Source organism: Lepisma saccharinum, chromosome 22 (assembly GCF_977018435.1).
Source record: "Lepisma saccharinum chromosome 22, izLepSacc3.1, whole genome shotgun sequence".
NCBI classification, from domain to species: domain Eukaryota; kingdom Metazoa; phylum Arthropoda; class Insecta; order Zygentoma; family Lepismatidae; genus Lepisma; species Lepisma saccharinum.
The window spans coordinates 38,564,417-38,587,954 of NC_139250.1; the positions used below are offsets into that span (position 1 = coordinate 38,564,417).

The 23,538-nt window shown below is 37.3% G+C and overlaps 1 long non-coding RNA gene across 1 annotated transcript; it reads right to left on the minus strand.

The window, feature by feature from the left end:
* Positions 1–18,650: 18,650 nt before the first annotated feature.
* On the minus strand, positions 18,651–22,144 carry LOC146004562 (uncharacterized). The gene is made up of 3 exons (XR_014443945.1): positions 22,024–22,144; positions 20,303–20,377; positions 18,651–18,849 (listed from the first exon to the last, which is right to left on the minus strand). It is a non-coding gene; the product is annotated as an uncharacterized LOC146004562 (long non-coding RNA).
* Positions 22,145–23,538: the final 1,394 nt, after the last annotated feature.

Genomic DNA, 23,538 nt, shown 5'->3' on the forward strand with positions numbered 1-23,538 from the left:
GACCAAGGCAGTAATTTATTTTATTAAAAACATAAACTAACGTAACGTTTCAACCTTCTAGCAAGGTCTTCATCAGACTCTGTATCAAGTACAAAAGTAACCAGATACAACAAAAAGCGTAATATATATACACAAACATTACTCCTTCCAGACTATTTAGAAAGTTGTTTGGAACTTTCTAGCAGATGACTTTCACTTTCCAACTTTACTTTCACCTAAAAGGCTAAACACAATTACTTCCAAATAGAATGGGGTTGGACTTTATAATCTCACGCTCTTTTCCCTTCATTTTTCTTCCTTCTCCTCTCCTCTTTTTCTCTTGTCCTTTCCACTCTTTCCAACATCTTCTTCCATTCTTTGTTTAACTTCAGTCCCCCATTCCAGTTCATTGTGTCTTCTTCGCCTTTCTTCTCTATTTCCTTGGCTTCCTTCCATTTTCTCACTAGCATTCTCTTCTCCCTTCCTATCTGCTTAGCCTCATCCCACTCTATGTCATGTCCTGTTTCTCTCTTTTCAGTTAAGCTATCTAGATATATTGATGAAAAGGAAAAGAGGACAAGAAATTGAAACCGCTTGGCATCAGAAGAAGTGTGCAGCAGGGGTATTCTGCCACAAAAGAAGTGATGTAAGTGAGGTGACAAAAATAAATTTTATAAAGAATATGGAGGACAGAATCAAGAAAATATGCATGAAAGAATGTGAAAAAGAAGGCAAAATAAATAGCCTATGGAAACAGCTGGAAAAGAATGGCTATGAGAAGCAGGATAGACTGGACATAAACAGAAGAAGTAAGAAAACGGGCAGGGGAGAATTGGAAGAGAAAGAAAAAGAGGAGAGAAGGTTTGGAATAAGGAGTATGGGGAAGACCACAGAAAAGATATGCAAAGTGCTTAGGAAAGCAGGAATTAAAACTTACAGGAAGGGAATGAGAAGCATCTTAGGAATAGCGAGGAATGCTAACAAGAAAAAGGAAAACAGAGAAGAGGAAGAAGAAGGGATCATCTACGAAGTAAAATGTAAAGAATGTCAGAGTGTGTACATAGGAGAAACGAAAAAAAGGCTGAAAGACAGTTTGAAACAACATAGGGAAGATGTACGACTTAAGAGAGAGAGAAATGCAATATTTAAACACACGAGAGAAACAGGACATGACATAGAGTGGGATGAGGCTAAGCAGATAGGAAGGGAGAAGAGAATGCTAGTGAGAAAATGGAAGGAAGCCTAGGAAATAGAGAAGAAAGGCGAAGAAGACACAATGAACTGGAATGGGGGACTGAAGTTAAACAAAGAATGGAAGAAGATGTTGGAAAGAGTGGAAAGGACAAGAGAAAAAGAGGAGAGGAGAAGGAAGAAAAATGAAGGGAAAAGAGCGTGAGATTAAAAAGTCCAACCCCATTCTATTTGGAAGTAATTGTGTTTAGCCTTTTAGGTGAAAGTAAAGTTGGAAAGTGAAAGTCATCTGCTAGAAAGTTCCAAACAACTTTCTAAATAGTCTGGAAGGAGTAATGTTTGTGTATATATATTACGCTTTTTGTTGTATCTGGTTACTTTTGTACTTGATACAGAGTCTGATGAAGACCTTGCTAGAAGGTTGAAACGTTACGTTAGTTTATGTTTTTAATAAAATAAATTACTGCCTTGGTCAGCATATTTAGTTTTTCATAATCATGGAAACAAGGCTTAATGGAGTTATCCTTTATCAATTTCATATAATCATCATTCACTTCATCGTCGCGATTGGTCGTAATGGCAAGAGAGAGCGACGTGAAATAAGGGAACAGAAATCACCAAAATCATTTCTCTTATTTGTTTCTTATTTTTCGTGGTCTTTTAATTTTATCTTATGGATTGACAATAAACCGTAACGCAGTGTTTACCCAATGCTGATCACATCACCCCGAGCTGGAATGGTCGTCGAAATGTTCTCCGTGTGTCTGTGATAGAGACACTCCTAATAAAGCACTCTACAGCACAAATACGCTCCGCACTGTTCAGCGCTCCGTGGCTAACTAACTGCACACGTCACTAACTGAACATACACTTGCCACCTACTTTCCAATGTACCTGCTACATGCCTACCCCTTCTCTCCAACAATCACTCTGCAACAAACAAAACCATGGATTTATAAAACTAGTTTATTATTTCTGCCGCACCCTATATATATTATATATATATAGGCTATATAATAACAAACATTTCTATTTTAAGACGCCAAGGGTCCCGGTTCGAATCCTGGCCTCAGCATGGATGTTTCTGAGTGTCCATTCATCAATTTCAAATATCATCACTAATCCCCATCTTCACAAATTAGCCAAAAGTGGCACAAAAATGGAAGTAAAATAAAGCAAATCAATCAATCAATCAATTTATATTTTAAGTGAGGTTGGAATCCAACATCGTTTAGGAATGAGTTCTACGCTCAGGACTAGTTCATGACGAAAGTTAATTATTTCGTATATTAATTTAATTTGCACTAGAATTGTATAAAATATATTTGAAATATACCAATTTTTGCACTGAAATTGGGAAATGATTTGCCGTCAATGAAAACCGGTTTTAATTCTCTTGTGGCTTTCTTACTCGGAGGCTGTTTGTACGGTGGATATTGAGTGAAAACACTTGGCACAGAACCAGACTTGAGTTTCTTTATTTTACAACCTTCCCTAAAGTCTCCACTGGTGAAGTGTAAGCTGCAAATGACAGGGCGGTCATAAGGACCTTCCCTGGATATGATTTTCAACCATTTTTTACGTATTTTACTATCCGATGGTATTTCATGAAACGATACACCACTGTAGTCTGGTTTTCCCTGCTGTGTCCTATACAAAGGCACAGAACAATGTACCATTTTTATCACTTTAAATTAATAAAACAAAACCTCTTACCCCTCTTTTCCCATTGTTAACAATGCTATCCACTGGCTAATGCACGGGATCTTTTGCTGCTTTCTATTGGCGGAATTTGGCCCTACCAGTATACGCTCTGGACAATGGAATTCGGCGAGAACGACCAGGTATGTTAGAGGGAGCGAGCGACTGGAATCCAGCAGGCTGTGTACTTTATAAGTAACTCAATTCTGCGTAATTCTGTTGTATACGTAATGTACTGCAGGTCCCGGCAAAATATAATTTTAAAGCGTGTTAAACCTGATTTGTGTAATGAATTTATATGTAATTCGGTGTTATACGTACTAATTTTAATAAAATACAGTTGATTTGTACGTAACCAAGCTACAACAATGTCACAGACGACGTGACAGTTTCCAGTTGGTACTGGTCGGGCTTGGAGAACAGAAAGAGGAAGAGTTCCACTCTTGACCAGAAAGTATAATTTATACGGGAAGGGACGCTAATCCACATAAAACTAACACTGAAATAGCTGCAGATTCAGGCATTGCTTATAGCACACTTTGCACAGTCATTAGAAAAAGAAATGCTATTTTAGACGATTTTTAAAATTTGGTTGTAAAAGTTCAAAACTATAGAGTCTACTGTAGTATTTCAGTATCAAAGTTTTCACTAATAAAGTATCAAATGTATAGAGTATTTAAGAATCAAACTTTTAGATAAGTTAATTTACCATTTTATGACAGAAATAACCTGTATTACGTATATCTTGTTCCTCAAAATAGATACAATTACAGTAGTTTAATAATGAAATGACATGGTATCTAAATCTCATTCGTAAATAATCTCAGATATACATATTACTTTCTCTTCTCCTTGACATACTTTTAACTTAGGTTCAACTTTGAATATATATACATTACTGGCGAAATATAAAATTTTACCGTTACGTTCTCACTCTATTTTAAAAGATCATGTGCTCTAGATTCGAATACTATGGATCATATTAGTGGTGACGTCACATCAGACGACTGAGCACGATTTGAGTCCAAACAAAAGGCGCACGTGGTTATCTCCTATTCAAAATCATAGCTTTAAGTATTGTGACAGTAGTTATGAAACAAAATTATGATGTATATCGTACATTCAAGTAAAAATGAGATTTCGGAGAATACGTCTATATATTACAACGTACAGAGAATAAGGTAAAAAATAACTGCAGTCAGAAAAACATGCATTTTGAAAGAAAATCTAGACATTCCAGTTCCGAGCACAACCGAAGCCGATCTCAAGTGCAGTCACGCTGCCGCTATGGATGATGGGAAACCAGCAGGACTGCAGCGGCGCCGCCCATTGGCTGTGATTCCAGATAGGACGCGGCTAGGAGTATTCGCTTTACTCTATTTCCTAATTCGTTTATTATTTTTATTCTCCTCTGTAAGCTATTTCTAATATGTGTAGAGTCGTGTTCCCCGAAATCTCATATTTGCATTGATCTACGACACGCATCACAATGTTGTTTCATAACTCCTGTCACAATGCTTAAAGTTACCCCTACCGATGGAACATTCAATGTTTTTGAATAGGCTAAAACCACGTGACTGCTTTGTTGGGACTCAATATGGTCCATTTAGACACAGGTGTTTGCTCAATCACTTATTTCATCAATTCCTCATTCATATCCATCGTTCCAATTAACTACGAGGGGCATATAATACAATGTACGATGTATAATAGTTATAATCTACTCATTCGAGCAAGAACTCAATTGAGCTGTACCAACAATTGTAGTAAAACGAGACCCATTTGCTGTGCTTCATTATAAACCTCTCGCGGTCGGTCAGCTGAAGATTTACTTTACTTACTTTTATTTGGGATTACCGCTTTAAACAGTTTTTTCCCAAATCTATGCACTGTACATAAACTTACATATTTCTGTTTTTACCTTGTGTACATTATTATTTAAAAAAAGGAAACACTATTAATGCAAAAATGTCACTAAATTGTTATGCCACATTTTCTAAAAAATGAAAGTGATATATGTATAATCAAGTGTAAGGTTAGGTTCACATATCAAAGATTCCAAACACTGTGGAAGTGGAATTGCACAGTTTTAAGTGTCTTATAGAATTTCTCTCTTTCTTGTATGTATCTATTACACTCAAATATAATATGGTGTATATCTTCCTTATTGCCACATGTACAGTTTGGGTTTTGAATCATACGAATCTCTTGTAAATGACTTTTAGTAGTTGTATGTACTGACCTAATACGATTTAGCAAATACTATCACATTCCTTGTACCTTGAACTTTTGTTAATCAGAGCTATCCTCTGATAAAAACTGCCCGCACTTTGAAATTCACTTTTGCACCATTCCTTCCAGTTTCCTTCAACTTTTTCTTCACCCTCGGTAATAGATCTGTGTACCATGTTTTCGACTCCAGGACAGGTTGAATTTCCCTAGCATCTTTTAGATACAAATCTACCATTTCATTTCCTAAATTTTGATAATGAGCTTTAACCCAGGTTAAATGAATTATCATTGCTCTGTTCCTTAAATTTTGTAAAGTTTTTACACAGTTTATAATGTATGGAGAGCATAAATTGTAATTGGACTAAATTGAATGTAATACACTTTTGGAATCCGTTAATATTAATATCTTTTTTTCTTGCAATTTATATGTGTAAATTAGTGCTTGGTAAATTGCATAAGCCTCAGCAGTAAAAATGGAAAAATCTTCCGGTAAATATCATAATTGATTCTTTCTTCTGTACATCATAAACAGCACATCCTACATTTTGATTACTTTTCGATCCATCTGTGTATATAAAATAATAATAATTCCATCTTTCCATGTAATCAAATTTTGTATATTGTTCAGGAAAATAAGCATCTTTATATTCACATACAGTATATCCTAGGGTATGAATGGGTTTACTCCTTACTTTCAATAATTTTTGATGATCTTCGTAGTACTCATTATAGAACTGCACCCATCCTATATCTTCACAGTTGTTAATTTTGCCTGTATCATACAATTCAACCAAGTCAAATAGAATGCCGTTAAACGGGTGATTAATTTCTGACATTGTTTTTAACAGATATTTAATGGATATTTCTCTTTTGCTATAACTTAAGTTCCATTCGCATGCTTCCATGTATACTGCAACATTGGGAGTATTCTTCATGAGTCCTAGACACATCCGAAGAACTCCAAAGGTCGAAATACACGTTCCGAGACTGTATTAAAGACTATCATTCCGTATTCTATTGTTGGTTTGTAATAGTTTTTTTGTAAAAATTCATCATGGTACTTGGATGACATTCCCATTATGTTGTAGCCATAGAACGAAAGACGTTGTAAATTGTTTCTGCCTTTTCACTAACTGTTTTACATGAGGTTTCCATGTTAATTTATTATCAAATACAACCTTAGTGACAATGAAGTTCGACCAGTCACAAATATAGGAGTGCGTTGTGAAAGAAGGAGAACACATGCATATGCTGAACATATTTTATTCAGCAGGCTACATGGAACAAAGGAAAACATAAATTTCCGCCGCAACGCAGCAATGTATGGTGTCCACACAAAATAAAACATTTTCGTCCATCTACACGTGACATTGAAGTTCGACCACTGTTAGTGGGGATGCTGTTTACCATGGTGTGACGCCGCCCCGTCGGCGAATAACTGTGGAAATGCGTCGGGGCATGCTGCGGACGAGTCGTTCAAGGTATTCCACATCGATGCGGTGCCATTCCTCCTGCAGGCAGGCGATAAGAGCAGCCACTGTCGTGGGTCCCATGATACTAAGAGACATGGTAGGCTCATGCGCATCGCCGGGGGTTCCCCGGGCCCGCTGTGACGTCAACTCCTTAAAAAGATCAATGAACTAACTGTAGTAGCAAGAACAATGTAGTACATGTAGAATAAGTTTACAACGGTTTGAATTCCTGTGGTAAGGAAAATAATGCTTACAATTTCAATTTTTATATTGAGCAATTAGAAAATACTAGGTTCTTTTAACAGTAGCATCTTGTATCTGAGGGGGGGGTACAAGGGGTACAACTAGAATCTATTTTGGGGGTACAGTACCCCCTTCAAAAATGTAGGGGGTACATGTACCCCTGTGAACCCCCCCCACCCCAGAGTGGTACTGTAATGTTGTTTGTGTAATTTATAAAATTTGTGTTGAACAAAAAAAATTGCAGTACAAACTTACATTATAAATAATGTAGCTAAACATTTGGCGTTTTGGAAATATCATTTACAAAAAAAAACACTATATAAAATTTATATTTATATTCTTCATTCTTCCATGAAAGAAAATATTCAATTTAGATTTTTGTTGTTTCTTTGATACTGTTTCTACCCGACGAACTGTATCTTGGATGACTACCGTGACTACCTGCCTATGTACTATATTTAACCTATTTTTTACTACTTTTCACAAACGCTTATATATGTATAATTAAACTAACTGAAATTAGTACAATGACACTGAAGGATCTCAGAATGTGTTTTAACACGTTACATTTTAGGAATTTAAATACGTAGGCTTCATTTTAAATTTGCGTATCATCAGACAATATATCATTTAGTAAACGCAAGTGTGTAGTGAGTTACAAACATTCGAATACCGGGTAAAGCATTTCTGTTACTTGCCTTTGCGAAATATAGAAGAAAAAAGCAACAGCCATGGTGAAAATGCGAAAATATTATCACATTGTCCGAACACTTACAAGAATCAATGCAACATGTGTCAACTTGAGATACAGACGAAAAAGCGACTAAATTAGCTACAGGTTTTCTTCCGTATGCTCCTCCCCTACGCTCTATTCATTCCTACTTTTACTGACTTTGTCCACAAAGAAATACCAGTCCTTTTAAGCAGTAAATAAGGTTTTAAACCTTACCCGGAAAACTTCATTCAATGAAAAAGAACCCCTGCTATGTGTTTTCTACCCGCTGGCTGCGGCATTTGCTCACCAGATGACGTAATGCGCTGGAAGGGACGAAAGTCGTCCGCCGGATGAGCCAACCTACTAGTCTTAGAACCATGGTGGGTCCCCTCTGTTGCACACGTCGCTTAAGAACACGCCACACATTCTCAATGGGCGAGAGGTCGGGACTCGATGGTGGCCATGGCAGAGTTCGCACGTGATGGAGAGTCAACCATTCTCTTGTCAGCCGCGTTGTATGAGGCCTGGCATTGTCGTGTTCAAAGATGAGACGCCGCCTGTGGAACAGGTGCCTTCGCACTGTGGGAAGATGCCGCTCCAGTATGCTTGTATAGGCGTGTGCATTCACAATGCCCTCACAGACGTGTAGTGGGCCAACCCCAGATGCCGTCATGCATCCCCATACCATCACTGAAGCAGGTTTCTGTACCCGACGTGCATAACATTTTGCTTCATTCTGTTCCTCCTTCCGACAAATGACTGTTTTCCGTATTTTCCCGTACACAACATTGAAAATGGATTCGTCCGTCCACAAAACCCTGTTCCACTGCCGAAATGTCCATCCCCGGTACATTCGTGTCCACCGTAGTCGATTGCCTTTGTTCAACATGGAAAGGAAGGGTTTACGTTTCGCCTTGTACACTCGGTAACCGTAGGTAACGGCGAATGGTTCTGGTTGACACTTCAATGTGAAAGCGTTCTCGAGTCCACAGTCGTAATTCGGCCACAGAAACATGATTGTTGGTCTGGATATAGCGCCTAAATATCCGTAGGTCACGCACGCTCAGCGGGCGTTTTCGACCGGGGGCCTTACCTGGCTCTGTAGTACCCGTATTTTGGTGGTGTTTGATGATGCAGTGGACGGTTGACTTGGGTAAGTTCAGTTGGCGCACTATTTCCCGTTCACTGAGTCCATCCCGTTGCAACTCCACCACTCTACTCCTCACGGTGTTGTTAATAGGTTTGCCCCTGGCCATGGTGATGATGCACTGCGGTTCCTCGGTGCACAGCACGCGCTTATATACGGCGGACTCCCTTATCGTGTCCGTGACGTCATGCTTCCGTCGAATGCGCCACTATCTGGAATCTCCCGTATGGGTCTGGTGCTTGGTCGAAGTTCAATGTCACGCGTATAGTTCCCCGTTTTCGTTCTTTACGTGACCTTGGGTGCAACATGCTGGGATCACGTTTCTTGCCTGCTCACACGCCTCCTCTTACACACATACGTCACTTCTGCGGGTCACCCATTCCACCGCCTATGCCTCTGTGCATTTAATCACGTATTCCTTTCTGGTCGAACTTCATTGTCACCAAGGTTGTATAACGCCTAAATATTTTACTGTATTTTCTATGGATGTGTGTAACTCTTTTGTGTATTGATTCACAGTTTTCGGAGTTCCTTTTTTACTAAATATTATCAGCTTTGATTTTTCTGACGATATATTCATTGTCCTATTCTCTAGAAATGTATTATCTCTATTATTTTCTCTTCCATGTTGTTGATTCCATTATCTACTTGTTTAACACTCTCATATATAGAGGAAAGTGACCAAAGTAGAACCCCTGTTTTGTTTTTCATCCCTCGTGTTATTATGACATATTATTTTTATTAGAAATTAAATAAAATGGGTTCTTTGATATGTTTGGTAACGTTTTGAGTAACTTAATCCACCTTAAAGCGCATTATGCTTTGCCAGTAAGCATTTCTGTAAAAAGAGACGAAAAGTAACAACGGAGAAAAAGTGGCCAAAGTCAGACCACTCCTTTAACAAGTTCCAAAAACTGGAGAAGACGCAAAGAAATATAAATATATGATATGTAGTAAATGAATAACATCTTTTGAGATTGCATAAAGAATATATATGTACAAATGTAATATAATATAGACCACCAATATCCTAACTGCGTCAATCGCCCTTTCCATTTGTTGGACATCCCATTTTCTCCCACGTGCATTGCCTTTTCCCTTGAACATCTGAAACAATATGCAAAAGGACTTTACTAACGAGTAACGACCCTTTGCTTCAATTACAATTGTAACGTTAGGCATTTATTGAGGGGTCCGACTTTGGGCAGTAGACAGGGGTCCTACTTAGGGCATTTTACTCGTGTAGTCTTATTGTTTATACAATAAAACCACACGTATCTTCAAACAAACCATTACCATCATTTCAAAGTACAATACAGTGTCTAAATTGTAACAAGATTGCTACTTATCTCTCTCTTAATTAGCAAAATTCCCACTGTTGTGCACCGATGTACAAACTTTCATTCACACAAAAACAAGTCATGGTGGACTACAGAACCTGATACTTGCACGTTACTGCTGATACCTTCCCTGCACAATATTTTCGTTATTCTTGTGGTGCTTCGCTCATTGGCAGCAGCTACTTACGGAAACAGGAAGGGTGTTAGGGGGTTGGGTCCGGGTTTGGTTATTTTCCTCTACATAAATCGTCTGCATATTGTATAAATCCAAATGGCTCAAAACATATTCTTTAAACATCCATTAAATATATATTGAAAAGTAAAGGACTTAAAGGGCTTCCCTGTGGAAGTCCCCTTCTTATACATCTAGGTCCCTCAATTTTATTATGAAAGTAAACGTATAAACAACGATTTTTTAATAGATTCCAAATTATTTTTAGATGCATATAAGGTATTTTCAGATTTTGTAGAATGTTTAATAATTTATTTATATTTACATTATCATATGCCCCTCTAATATATTTTCATTGTATCATAAATGTTTGATGATAACATTGCCAAGGCATCTGTACACCTCATGATCTTCCTAAATTGAACTTGAAGCCTTGAAAATAATCCCTGTCCCTCTATACGCCAACTAATTCTCTTTAGAATTAATTTTTCAAAAATTTTCTCCAATACTGAAGACAAACCTATTGGTTTATAAGATTCTCCTTTATGTGGGCTTATCCCAGGTTTCAACATTGGTAATATTGAGTGTACCACGATTGCGGTACATTTCCTGATTTCATTATATAGTTGAGGACTAAAATTGGTAAACGCTGTAAGTGCCACAATAATTGAAACACCGATTTTCACGTTAAACTGTGAAATGTGCCATGATTTATAATGTGGTAAACGTGAAATGTGGCTGGTAGCCCTCTAAGTCAGTGATGCTCAACCTACGGCCCGCGGGCCAGGTCCAGCCCGCCACACATGTTGCATTTCTTTACCATAAACATGTCGAAAAAAGTTTTATTTTATTTCTCCTTCTTAATATATACATGAAATTAACTTTTCTCAACAGAGAAACAACAGAATGCAACACATACTCATAACATAAATCACATTGACAGTCATCAAGTCACTTGGAAGGAAATAATTAATTGTTCCTTACAGGAACGTAGCTGGGCGCCCCAGCGCCCGTGGTAAAAGGGTAATTTGCCGCCCCTATAAGGAGAAAGCTTTAAAAATATTTTTTCTACGTCCCTGCTTCCTTACGTTGCTGTTTACTGCTATAAAAACATTTGCCAGACTAATATATACCACTCTGGGTTGCGTTCAGAAACATTACATTTGTTACATTTTGTACATTACCGTCGTTCAGAAAGATAACGGAAATGATGTAATTTCGACATCTTTTTTACGTTTTCTAACCTACATTTCACACTTTTCAGAATCTGGGTAATTATGTGAAATCTGTATTCAATATTTTCGCTCATAAACCCAGTGTATTAGTTTCTAAATACAACCCTGATATTGAAGCTCGCACGAAACGTATTGCATTATTGAGCCATGAAAGGAAAACAAAGAAAGAAAGAAAATGAAACAATCAACAAACGGTCAAACTCATGGTTGACCGTTTCTTTCAGACAGTTACTAGTGTGTTTCCGGGCGGATAATTGTAAAGAAGATGGCTTCTGAGCGGAAAAAGCGGAAAGTGGATTCCGAGTGCAGAAACTTTGAGGAGAAATTGACAAGTTTCATGCAGCAGCATGTCTTATCTGTAAAGAAACTGTGGCGGTGTTTAAAGAACACAACATCAAGAGACACTACGAAACGAAGCATGAAAACAAGTACATTGATTACGTCGGATCATCCCGCGAAGAACAAATTTCAAAGTTACGCAACGGACTTGGAGGACTGAATAAATTCTTCAACAGAAGAAGGCAAGAGAATGAAGCAGCAGTGAGGGCAAGTTTTCGGGTGGCTCACATTTTGCGTAGAGAGGCCAAGCCATTTTCTGTATAAAAGTGTGTGCTAGCTATTGTGGAAGAAATGTGCCCGGAAAAGAAAAGTGTGGTCGAAACTGTCAGTCTATCTTGCATAACTGTTACGAGACGAGTTGAAGATTTGGGAAGCAACCTTCTGTCACAACTGCAGAGCGCAGCTAAGACTTTTGAGGTGTTTTTCGATTGCCGCTGACGAGTCTACAGATAGCATATCAGTGACACTGCCCAACTATTAGTGTTTATTCGGAGTACAAACAGTGCATTTTAAATTACTGAAGAACTTTGTGCAATGCAAAGCACGCATTGCACCATCACTGCAGAAGCTTTGTTTCGAGATGTGTCTGCGGTAATTAATAAACTTGAACTTCCTTGGAATAAATTGGTAGGTGCGACAACAGACGGTGCGCGAAGTATGATGGGACGTCACAACGGACTGTTTGCCAAAATGCAACGGTTCACGACCTATCGAGCTGCATTGCATTACCGACTCAAATATAAGGAACCGAATATTTTCACCTTTCAATATCGTTATTTTGACAACTCCGACATTTCGTATGGGTACTGCAATGGTTTCTGCACACAAATTATTTGCATTCCGAACAAGGTACCGTGGTTTTATTCTTCTCATTTCCCTCAAATTCATGGCTGGCATGCCGTGATTTAAAATATGAAACATTCCACCGTGCGGTACTGAGTGCCGCCAAAGTGGGACCTGTCACTTCAGAGGCGTGTAAGCAAATGAAAGAACTACAGAAAAAGTCGCCAATGGCTCTATGTTCTCAAGGGAGTAGCGAAGATAAGTTACCTAGTACTTTCCCGACCATTATTGAGCTGGTAAGGAAAATAATTCAAAATATTAAAAAAGGCGCCGCGCAGGTTACGGAGGGTTAAATCACAGCACTTTCAAGGAGTTTCTGGGTGACATTAAATCAAAACACGAAGATGTCGTGTATCACAGTGAAGTCCGTTGATTAAGTCGACGAAAGGTGCTGAAACGCTTTTTCAATCTGAGGCATGAAATTGATATTTTTATGACAGAAAAATCAAAAGAAGTGCCGGAGCTCAGTGATTCATCGTGGTTGTGGGATTTGACGATTTTGTGCGACATCACATGCCACTTGAATGGACTTAACGTAAAGCTGCAAGATAAAAGTAAATTGATCTCTGGCGTATATGCAGACATCAAGGCTTTTTGAAACAAAGCTACAATTATTCGTACAACAAAGTGAAAAAATCAATTTCTGCACTTTCCGACGTAGACAACATTGCTTCAGGAACAGCCTGATGTTGCCTTTTTGAAGACAAGAATAATCAAACTTTTGAAGCTGTTGCAAGAAAACTTTAGCGAACGATTTTCTGATTTTCGTGACCGGCGTGATGAAGTACGTCTTTTTCGAAATCCGTTTTCGGCAGATCCATCAACTGCACCAGCCACACTGCAACTAGAACTCATTGAACTGCAATGTCAGGCATCTCTACACGACAAGTTTCGCGAACAACAATTAACAGAGTTTTATGCTCAACTCTCAGCTGAAAATTTCCCAAACCTCAGGAAGCAAGCGCTGAAAATTGTTTCAGTGTTTGCTAGCACGTACGTATGTGAACAAACATTTTCTGTCTTAAAACGAGCGAAACCATTACTCCGTAATCGTATTACACCCGAATATCTTGATTCTGTGTTGCGGATTGGTGTGTCAAGTTTTGAACCAGACATTGAAAAGTTAGTTTCTGCAAAGCAACCACATACATCGCACTAATAAATTGTAAGTACCAAAAAACTATTTTAATTCTTTGATTTTGGCTTCTTGCTATTTTTACAAATATTAATTGTCTGTATGTGTGAAGGATTTTCTTACGTTTGCGATATTAGCGTTTAAAATCTGCAATTAAACGACGCCGTACGATTTGTATGCTATTTATGTCAGAAGATGTTCTGGCCCGCGAAGATCGTGCTAAAACTTGATGTGGCCCATGGCCAAAAATAGGTTGGGCATCACTGCTAGTTCAAAGGGCGTGTAAAGAGGTCACTAGTGTGCACGTTTATACGGGCTGATGTGCGGAACGATGCGATTTCCCAACACTTTCGCTTTTGGCACTTACAACGTTTACCACTTTTAGATGTTACAAAGGTATATTATATCACATTCCGGCAAATGTTGTATGATTGAGTATGATATTCCATCTTTTCCTGGAGCTGTGTCCTCGGCTCTAATTATTATGTCTCTTATTTCATCGATCGTGAATTTGGTATATAATCCTTGTGAATGTCTATCTTTAGGACTGAAAGAGAAAATTTCATCATGGGCATCTGCAGGTTCGTGTTTGTTATTACATGTTACCTTCATAATAAATTCATCTTTCCAAGTTTCTTTGAGTGGTATTAATCGAGGGGTATGTGGTTTCCGGATTGATTTAAATTTAGCCCACTCGGTACAAAAAGACTCTTTGTTATTTATGTCTTCACAATACTTTGCCCACGATTGTCTTTTTGCGCTGATATAACTTTTCTTGGCCTGAGCAATTGCTTTCTTATATTTAATGCAAGTTTCCTGATTTGGTATTGCTTTATACACTTTTGTAGCTTCGATTCTATGCATTTTAAATTTTTTTCGCAATCCTTATTCCACCAGTGTACTATTGGATATTTTTTAGAGCGTCCTCTTTTGCTTTTGTACATGATCTCTCCATAACTATACTTAGAGAATCTACAAATAATCATATGTAGTCTTATCAATATTATTTAAATCTGTATTTTTTTAAAATATTGTAATTATAACACCATTAAGCCTTGTTTCCATGATATAAAAACTCAATATGCTGACCAAAGCAGAAATTTATTCTATTAAATATTATAAAACATAAACTAAACGTAACGTTTCAACCTTCTAGCAAGGTCTTCTTCAGACTCTGCACCAAGTACAAACGTAACAAGGTACAAAACAGGACGATATATATACACAAAAATTACTCCCCTCCAGACTATTAGAAAGTTGTTCTGGAACATTCTAGCAGGTGACATTCCCTTGTCAACTGTACTTTCACCTGAAAGGCTAAACATTTACTTTCATCTGGAATTTGGTTGGACTCTTTATCTGAAGCTCTTTTTCCTTCATTCTTATTTTTTCTTCTCTCCTCTTTCTCTCTACGAAGTGCAATGTAAAGAATGTTAGAGTGTGTACATAGGAGAAACAAATAGAGGCTGAAAGACAGGTTGAAACAACATAGGGATGATGTACGACTTAAGAGAGAGAGAAATGCGATATTTAAACACACGAGAGAAACAGAACATGACATAGAGTGGGATGAGGATAAGCAGATGGGAAGGGAGAACAGAATACTAGTGAGAAAATGGAAGGAGTCCAAGGAAATAGAGAAGAATGGTAAAGAAGACACAATGAACTATAATGGGGAGCTGAAGATAAACAAAGAATGGAAGAATGTGTTAGAAAGAGTGGAAAGGACAAGAGAGAAAGAGAAGAAAAGAAGGAAGAAGAATGAAGGAAAAAGAGCGTGAGATAAAGAGTCCAACCAAATTCCAGAGGAAAGTAAATGTTTAGCCTTTCAGGTGAAAGTACAGTTGACAAGGGAAAGTCACCTGCTAGAATGTTCCAAAACAACTTTCTAATAGTCTGGAGGGGAGTAATTTTTCTGGATATATATCGTCCTGTTTTGTACCTTGTTACGTTGGTACTTGGTGCAGAGTCTGAAGAAAACCTTGCTAGAAGGTTGAAAAGTTACGTTTAGTTTATGTTTTATAATCAAATAAATTTCTGCCTTGATTAGCATATTGAGCTTTTCATAAGATTGTAAGTAATTTAGAATATTTATTCCAATGAGCTTCGTTTACTTTCCATTTTCTAAGTGGAATGATCAAAGATGTCACTGTATTCGTATCAGTATAAAAGAAAAATGGATAATGGTCATTGGTTCTTTGATCACTATCTGTTTACTACTGAAATTGTCCACATATATCATTTGACATTAATGTTAAATCTATAGCTGTTGGTCGACTACCTAATCTTACTATATACGTAGCAGATCCGTCATTAATTACACTAAAATTGTACAAATCCATACATTCTACTAACACTTTCCCCAGCATATCTTCATGCTGATCTCCCCATATTGTGTGATGACAATTGAAATCCCCTGCATTATAAACGGCTCTTCTATGCATTGGAACATTTGAGATAATGTATTTGTCGTTAGTTTCTTTGACGCTGCACCAGTAGGTATATAGGTATATAGATATAATACTAATTTTGGTTCTTAAAAACAATTTTAATTCCTACGACTTCTATTTTGTATGTATCATATATGAATAATTTATAATCAAAAGATATACGTAGGTTCAAATGGAATACTTTCATGAATCACAATTGGGCCTCCTTTACTATCCTCTTTAATCTTTTCATAAATCATGTGATAATTATTTACTTTAAAATAATTTATGTTTGTTGAGTTCACAGAGACTTCCGATAAATATAAAAGTTCAGGTCTATATTCATCTGTTAATTTCACCAGATTTTGCTTTCTTGCTTTCAGTGATCTTTCATTCCAGTGTACCCCCACGAATGTTCTCCAGTATTTTATCTTCTACACCCTAAGGTGTCTCTCCAAAAGTTTCTAAATCCTCAATGATTTTCTGCACCTGGTAATTTATTTGAGCACATTTTGTTAGTATTTCTTTTATACTTCATAAGTCAGAATTTTTAGTTAATGTCGTCATAAGTTTTGCCATTAATTGTAACAAATTATACATAAGATCCTTCTGAGATGTTATGTGAGGAAAATACACAATTGTTTTCTGTTCTTCATTCTTGTAGATTCCGCTGTTCTCCTGCATGCTTCTGTTTGTATTATCCACATCTTCCTCATCATTCCTTGTCTCAATTACAGTTCCTGCAGATTTTCCATTAATTTGTTTTTTGGTTGCCTTGTAATGTCTTTAGAGTACCTTTACTTGATTCTCCTTAAGAATTTCTGCCATTATGATTCTTTATTTGCGAGTACGAATTGAGTCTAAATTTTTTTCCAAATGTATTTTCAAATTTGGAATAGTCTCTGTGATCTTCTGGGGAAACTCTATTCCAGGATACATTTTCCAAGCATGTGTCTGATTTTCTATCACCCAATCACTTAAGGCTTCAAATCTGTTTTGTATCGTTATGCTATTTCCTAATTTCCTAATTTCACTTGTTTGGCTTTGTTTATATGTTTTTTTTATTTGTTCAGCATATGAGTTGCCTTGTACAACATAATTGCTTGGAACATTACCTGACATTATTTTCTCTCTTGTTTCTTGTCGGGATAAATTGTCATATGCCATAACTCTCATGATTTATCTTTCCATTTTCCATTTTACACATGACTTACCAGTAGAAACATGTTCTCCTCCGCAATTTAAACACTTCGGAGTTTCATTACAATTTTCATGTTCCTTTCTTCCACATCTAGCACACTTTGCTATAACCTTGCATATGGCTGCTGAATGTGCAAATCTGCAATCTTTTTAACATTGCATAACATTTCTAACTTTAGTTGTAACATCGAAAATATGAGTAACCACTATAATCTTTTTAGGCACTTCTTGAGATCTAAACCTAATTGATATTAACTTAGTAGGAACAAAATAATATGATCCATCATCTCTTTGAATTCTCATTTTCATTCTTTCCACTGATATTACTGTCGGGTCTTCAATACTTTCATTCATTTCCTTTCTTTAAATACAATTGGCACACCATATATCAATCCGTCCCTCATCAATAAGGATTCTGGGATGAACACATCAATATAATTTTCTTTATGAAATTGTATGTTTTTCATGAATTTGTTAGCTTCATTCCTGATGTGAAAAATGATCTTTGCTCTATATAAGCCACTTGGTTGGATATATCTGACCTTTATATCTAAAAAAAAAAGTAAAAGGTAAAGTGCTCCCCTGTGCATAGCACTACGCCATGAAGGCGTATAGGGGGTGTGGGGGTAACGCCACACACTTTCTTGATCCGGTCGTGAGTGGGGGTGATGTGATCAGCATCACGCCCCTGACCGCCTTTACCCCCCCAGGGTTTCCCCCAGGTACCCATGTTATTCGACGCTGGGTGGGCGCCGGAGCCGCTTCCACCTTTATATCTTTCTTTCGCAATTAATTTCCTATTTTCATAGAGCAAATTTTCTTTTCTGTACTTTTGTACTAGTTATTATTACTAAATATGACCCATTATGTGAATCATAATACATTTTACTCTTATCTACATGGTTTTCTCTTCTACTTTCTCCAAAACTGTTTCCTTTACCTCTATTGTCTAATATGTTCATCCTTACCGCTTTTGCTGGAACTTGGTCATCTTCAGAAGTTCTAACTCTTTTAGCTTGTTTCCTAGATGTTTCTTCCTCAATGTTTTCTTCTATAACAATTCATTATCTTCTTCCAAATTCGTGATAATTTCTACCTGATTATTAAAATCCATGTAACCTAATGCACCCGCCATGACTGTAACTAGAATTGCCTTACGAAATTCACATTAATGTGTAGATTTCCTTTTTTCCCCCTTACTTTAAACTTCAATCTAAATAAGTATATAAGTTTAACTCAATACAAGTCACAAAATTCACTCTTTAAAAACAGCACTCATTGGATTAACAATTGTTAATATTTCCACAATATTACACAATTATCTCAGCTTCCATCTCCCACAGGGTTTCTCCTTCGGTATCCTCTTCTTCTTCTTCATTTTCTTCATCAACTTCCTCTAATACTAAAGCTGATCCGGTTTCTTCTGTTTCATCTTCATCTTTCCGTTTGTGTCTTTTCAGGCATGAACCCATGATTCTGAAATGGTTATTGGGGACATTGTAATTATGTTTTAGATTTTGCCAAAGGCAGCCTGTGTTCCCAAGGTGGGCCCACTTTACAAAAATCATATTGGTAATTAACACAGCTAACAAATGGCATTACATTAATGTACACAGTTCCTCTCTGATGGACTGTGTAATAAACCAAATGTCTCTGGCTGCCAGCAGCCATTTTATGTAATCTATTGCGTTTGGGAGCGAGCAGATTGGTCGTCGTTGTTATTTTCAGGTAAGAAAGAAATCTTTGTGTGTACATCCTTGAAATTAACGAATGTTCATATATTATACATATTTTGAAAGTTCATTTAACTATCTCTTTGATCATGTAGCATTTTGTATTTTTTTTGTCAAAGCAACGATATCAATTTTTGTTTAAAAATGTAGTCCAGTCCAAAGGTGGCCCATGGCTGATTTGGTTTATTTAACTTCGCTTTTCTGGCTCTTTGGCTAATCGCGAAGATAAGAATGAATGATCATATGATGAAATTGATGAAAGGACAGTCACAAGTAACACCCATATTCTCAGGACGTGATTCGAACCCAGGAACCACCTGGCGTATTAGCGGAAATCGGTTATTTGTCATAACTGCATATTATGCATGTCAACAATCAAAACTTTAATACCAACAATTTTCTCCAATAAATTTAGAAACGTGAATAAACATGAATGAATATCTTTTCTTGAACAAAAACAACATTTCCTAAGTACCTACAAGCCGTGGGTAAACTTTGGGACCCATGTATCCAAGGTAACGGTTTTGTAATTCTCTTTCTCTTTTAAGGTTACAAGCAATCTTACGAAATATCCATGTGGTACATGTTGTTATTTATTTATTGGAGATATTTCTTTCACTTTCAGAAATTAATTTCTTATTAAAAGTTTGTGCCGGACCCTGTGGCCGAGTGGTTAGCACATCGCGCTGCGAAGCCAGGTTCGAATCCCGCTCGGGCTTGGTTGTTTGTGAATGTCCATTCATCAATTTCATCATTCATCACTCATCCCCATCTTCGCAAATTAGCCAAGAGACACAAAAACGCGAAGTAAAATAAACTTAATCAATTATTAAAAGTTTGCAAATTGACCTAGAAGCTTAACTATGGCCATCTTGGGTTCACCTTTTTGGAAGTGTATTCAAGACTTTCCAAACAAATAACATGTTTTTTGAACGATACTTTGCACTTTACTCCGATATTCAAAAAGTATTTTTGTTTGCATTTCTATTGGCTTTTTCAAAGGTTCATCTTTGTACTGATTTGTACAAAGAAACAAATATGTAATGATTGTCAAGTTTTGAAGCTGAAGGCTTGTATTGACCTGCCTAACAAGCACACTTTGTCCTAGAGTAATATTTCAAAGGTGAACTTGCATTTTCTACATTGTGCGTACTTGTCAAGATAAAATTACTTAACATTATCACATCATCTATTACCTTTAGCGTGCCAACAAGCAACAGCAATTCTTTCTCTCAAAGGAATTGTCACCCTTTTGAAGCTTTCAACCATGTCTAAAACGAAATACAGAGAATGTGAGGAAAATTAATTGGTACAATCATTACTGTAGCAGTTGGGAAAGTTCTGTTGGAATATTTAGAGCCAGTGTTGGTTTCTCAGACTTTCTCTACTATGGTTAGTGATTTTTAAAAATACTCACAATGACCTATGGTCATTTTGCATAAATTTCGGCCATCTTGAATTTTTCGAATTATTTATTAAGAATTATTGTATAACATTGCAATGTAATTGTTATTTGCAATGTTTCCTGGCACCACTCGTGCAATATAGGCAAGTAAATAGTACTAGGAGTGACAGAAGTATGAATTTCGTTGTAAAGAATGGCAAAGTTTGTTTCTTTGATTTTGTTTCACCCCATTCATGCCAGAAGTGCCTACAATCTACGGTGTGTTGATGTTGAAAACATCATTTCGTAGCGTTCCACCCTGTGAAACTGGGGATCGAACCATAAGGGTTGCAGTTCACCCTTAAACCACAATGCTTGCTGGCTGCGATGGTCCTAAAAGGGCCAGACGTGAGGTACTAAACTAACATTTAAATGGCATGACTGATCTTTTAAAACCCAACACTTCTGACTGAATGATGGCCGTGTGCACGAACGAAGATCAAAAATTTAAACTCGGATCGGGAAAGGATCACTGGAAAATCCCATTGCACGAAGACGGTTCAACACTTGATCGCGATCTAGGAACATCAAAACGAGTTTATCTTCTGAACGGCCATTCGCCACCGTTTTGGTGGCTGATCCTGGTTCACGATACTGACGCTTCGACTGCAGGCAGTTGTTTTTTTTTAAATATAAAAAGAGCGGAAAGTGATATCGAGGGCGTGCACTAGAGATGTTGGATGTACAACGCTGATAATTCGAGAACTGTGTAAAAACTGCCAACATAATAATAATAATAATTTGTGGTTCTGTGGTGCAAAGTCGTAATGTTTCTAAATACTTTCTACCCCAGAACACAAAACATACATAAATGTCCATTACGTTTAACTGCAAGGTAAATTAGAATGTTACGATATTGCTACATGGTGTTCGAAATATGATTTTATAAATTTATGAAAATACATGTTATTGGCTATTTACACGACACGACAATATAAATATATAAGAATTAAGAAATGAAAAATTCAGAAACTTACAACAGACATCAGCAAGCACTAAAATCGAATACATTTCGAAAGGCATTAAAGTCCCGTAGAAGAAGGTTCCATGTTTTCTCTTTCTCCTTTTGTGTTGTGCCCTGAGTTCTTTAATATTATTATTTCTTTACACTCTACTACATCCTTGTACTCGTCAACAAGGTTTATTAGTACATCCCTCAAATTCAGATACGTTTGCAGCCCGAATTACTTTCTTCTCCTACATGTTGATACTTTAACACATCACACTACTGTATGCAGTTCTTGATTGTAATTTGCTTTAGCCAACCAATCAGGTATAGCCTTACAAATTAATCTCGGATTAGTTGAACGGAATCTTGTGAACATGGTTTTTCGTTGGTGTAATGTAAAGCTTTAAACCAAGTTTATTTAGAGTGGATTAAAATTGATCTCGTTTGTCTGAATTTCGAAATAATCGGCGTTGGTGCACGCGGTCATTAGAATGGCAGCAGGTTATGGATAAGGGATGACTTACCCCGTTCGGTACGAATAGCTCTCTCCTAGCAATGTTACTTCCCTCGGCTCCTAGATTCCTACATTTTGTCCTTGTTGCTGCGACCTTCGTTCACCTCGCTCACGGAGAGCCACTCAGCTTCCTGTGTTAAAAAAAAAAATACACTTTCCTCAACAAAATCTAGGAGCAGGTTTTGACACGTTTAGACAAGATTCTACCCGTACCGACGGTGTATGCTGCGATTTTACAACTGCAAGGGAAACATTTTATGCTTAAATTTATAATGGTTTGAATCGAATTGTTGTCTGAAGCCCACTTTATATACATACAGTCTAACCAGGACTGGACCTACAGTTTCAAGTGGGATCCGAACCACCGTGACATGTGCCTCCATCGGTTTCGAACCCGGGCCCTCTTGATTACAAGGCGGCGACGTTACCGTGCGCCATCGAGAAGATCCTAAACATCGCGTAATGGAAATGAAAAATAAAATATGGCATGAAACATTTTACGTTTTTTAGTCTTTATGCAACCCTCCCCTTTCCAAATGTAAAGGACGTACAGCACTTTTTTTTTATTTCTAGCGCATGTTCCATGCTTTTTAAGCCAAGCATGCTTGAAAACAAATATAATATACTACTCCCACATTTGACTCCACCAAAGCTTAAAGATGAAGTCCATCTAAAATTAAAGATGGAAATTTCTACAAAGTAACCACAAGTCAGATTATGCTACCATTTTTAATGACTACATGTAGTAGAGATCATATGAACAAACATAATTTACAGCTCTAAAGATTCCAACAGAACTCGACTAGTTCCTAGATTACACATGACAAAAGTGATGATCCTCAGCCATCAACTTTAATTCCATACTTCTGACTGGATACATGCAACGGCCTCTTAATTGACTTTAAGATGCCGTCATGCATTCACTGGCTTTGCATGTAAATTGCTGGTTTTGTTTGACACTTTTTTGTAAAGTCAAAGTATAGAGATGTTTTGTGAAGTACTCTAAGCACGTTAGAGTAATTTGAAGGATTTTGCAGATAAAATAGTAACAAATGATTAATTATTACAAGTTACCTCTTTGGAGCTGGAACTGTATGTCGTAACAACGGGAAACGATGGAACACCATGAATTATGTTGGTTATAATTGCCTGGCATCTAATAATTGAAAACTATAGTATTCCGGGTTCGATAAACTTCAAACCTATCTTGATTTGCCTAAATAACAAGATTGATCCCCGGCGGGGGAGAACCTGGATTTTTCCAGCTGTTCAAGCGGCTCCGGTGCCCACCCAGGGTCGTATAAAGTAGGTACCTGGAGGGTAAAGGCGGCCAGGGGCGTGGTGCTGATCACATCACCGCCACCTTCGGCCGTGATCAAGAAAGTGGGGGACCCTAACCCCACACCCCCTATACGCCTTCATGGCGTGGTGCATAGCACAGGGGAGCACTTTACTTTTTTACAAGATTGAAAACAAATTTCCCTAATCAATGAAGTAGAATTCCTTTGTAGAACACAGGTACATA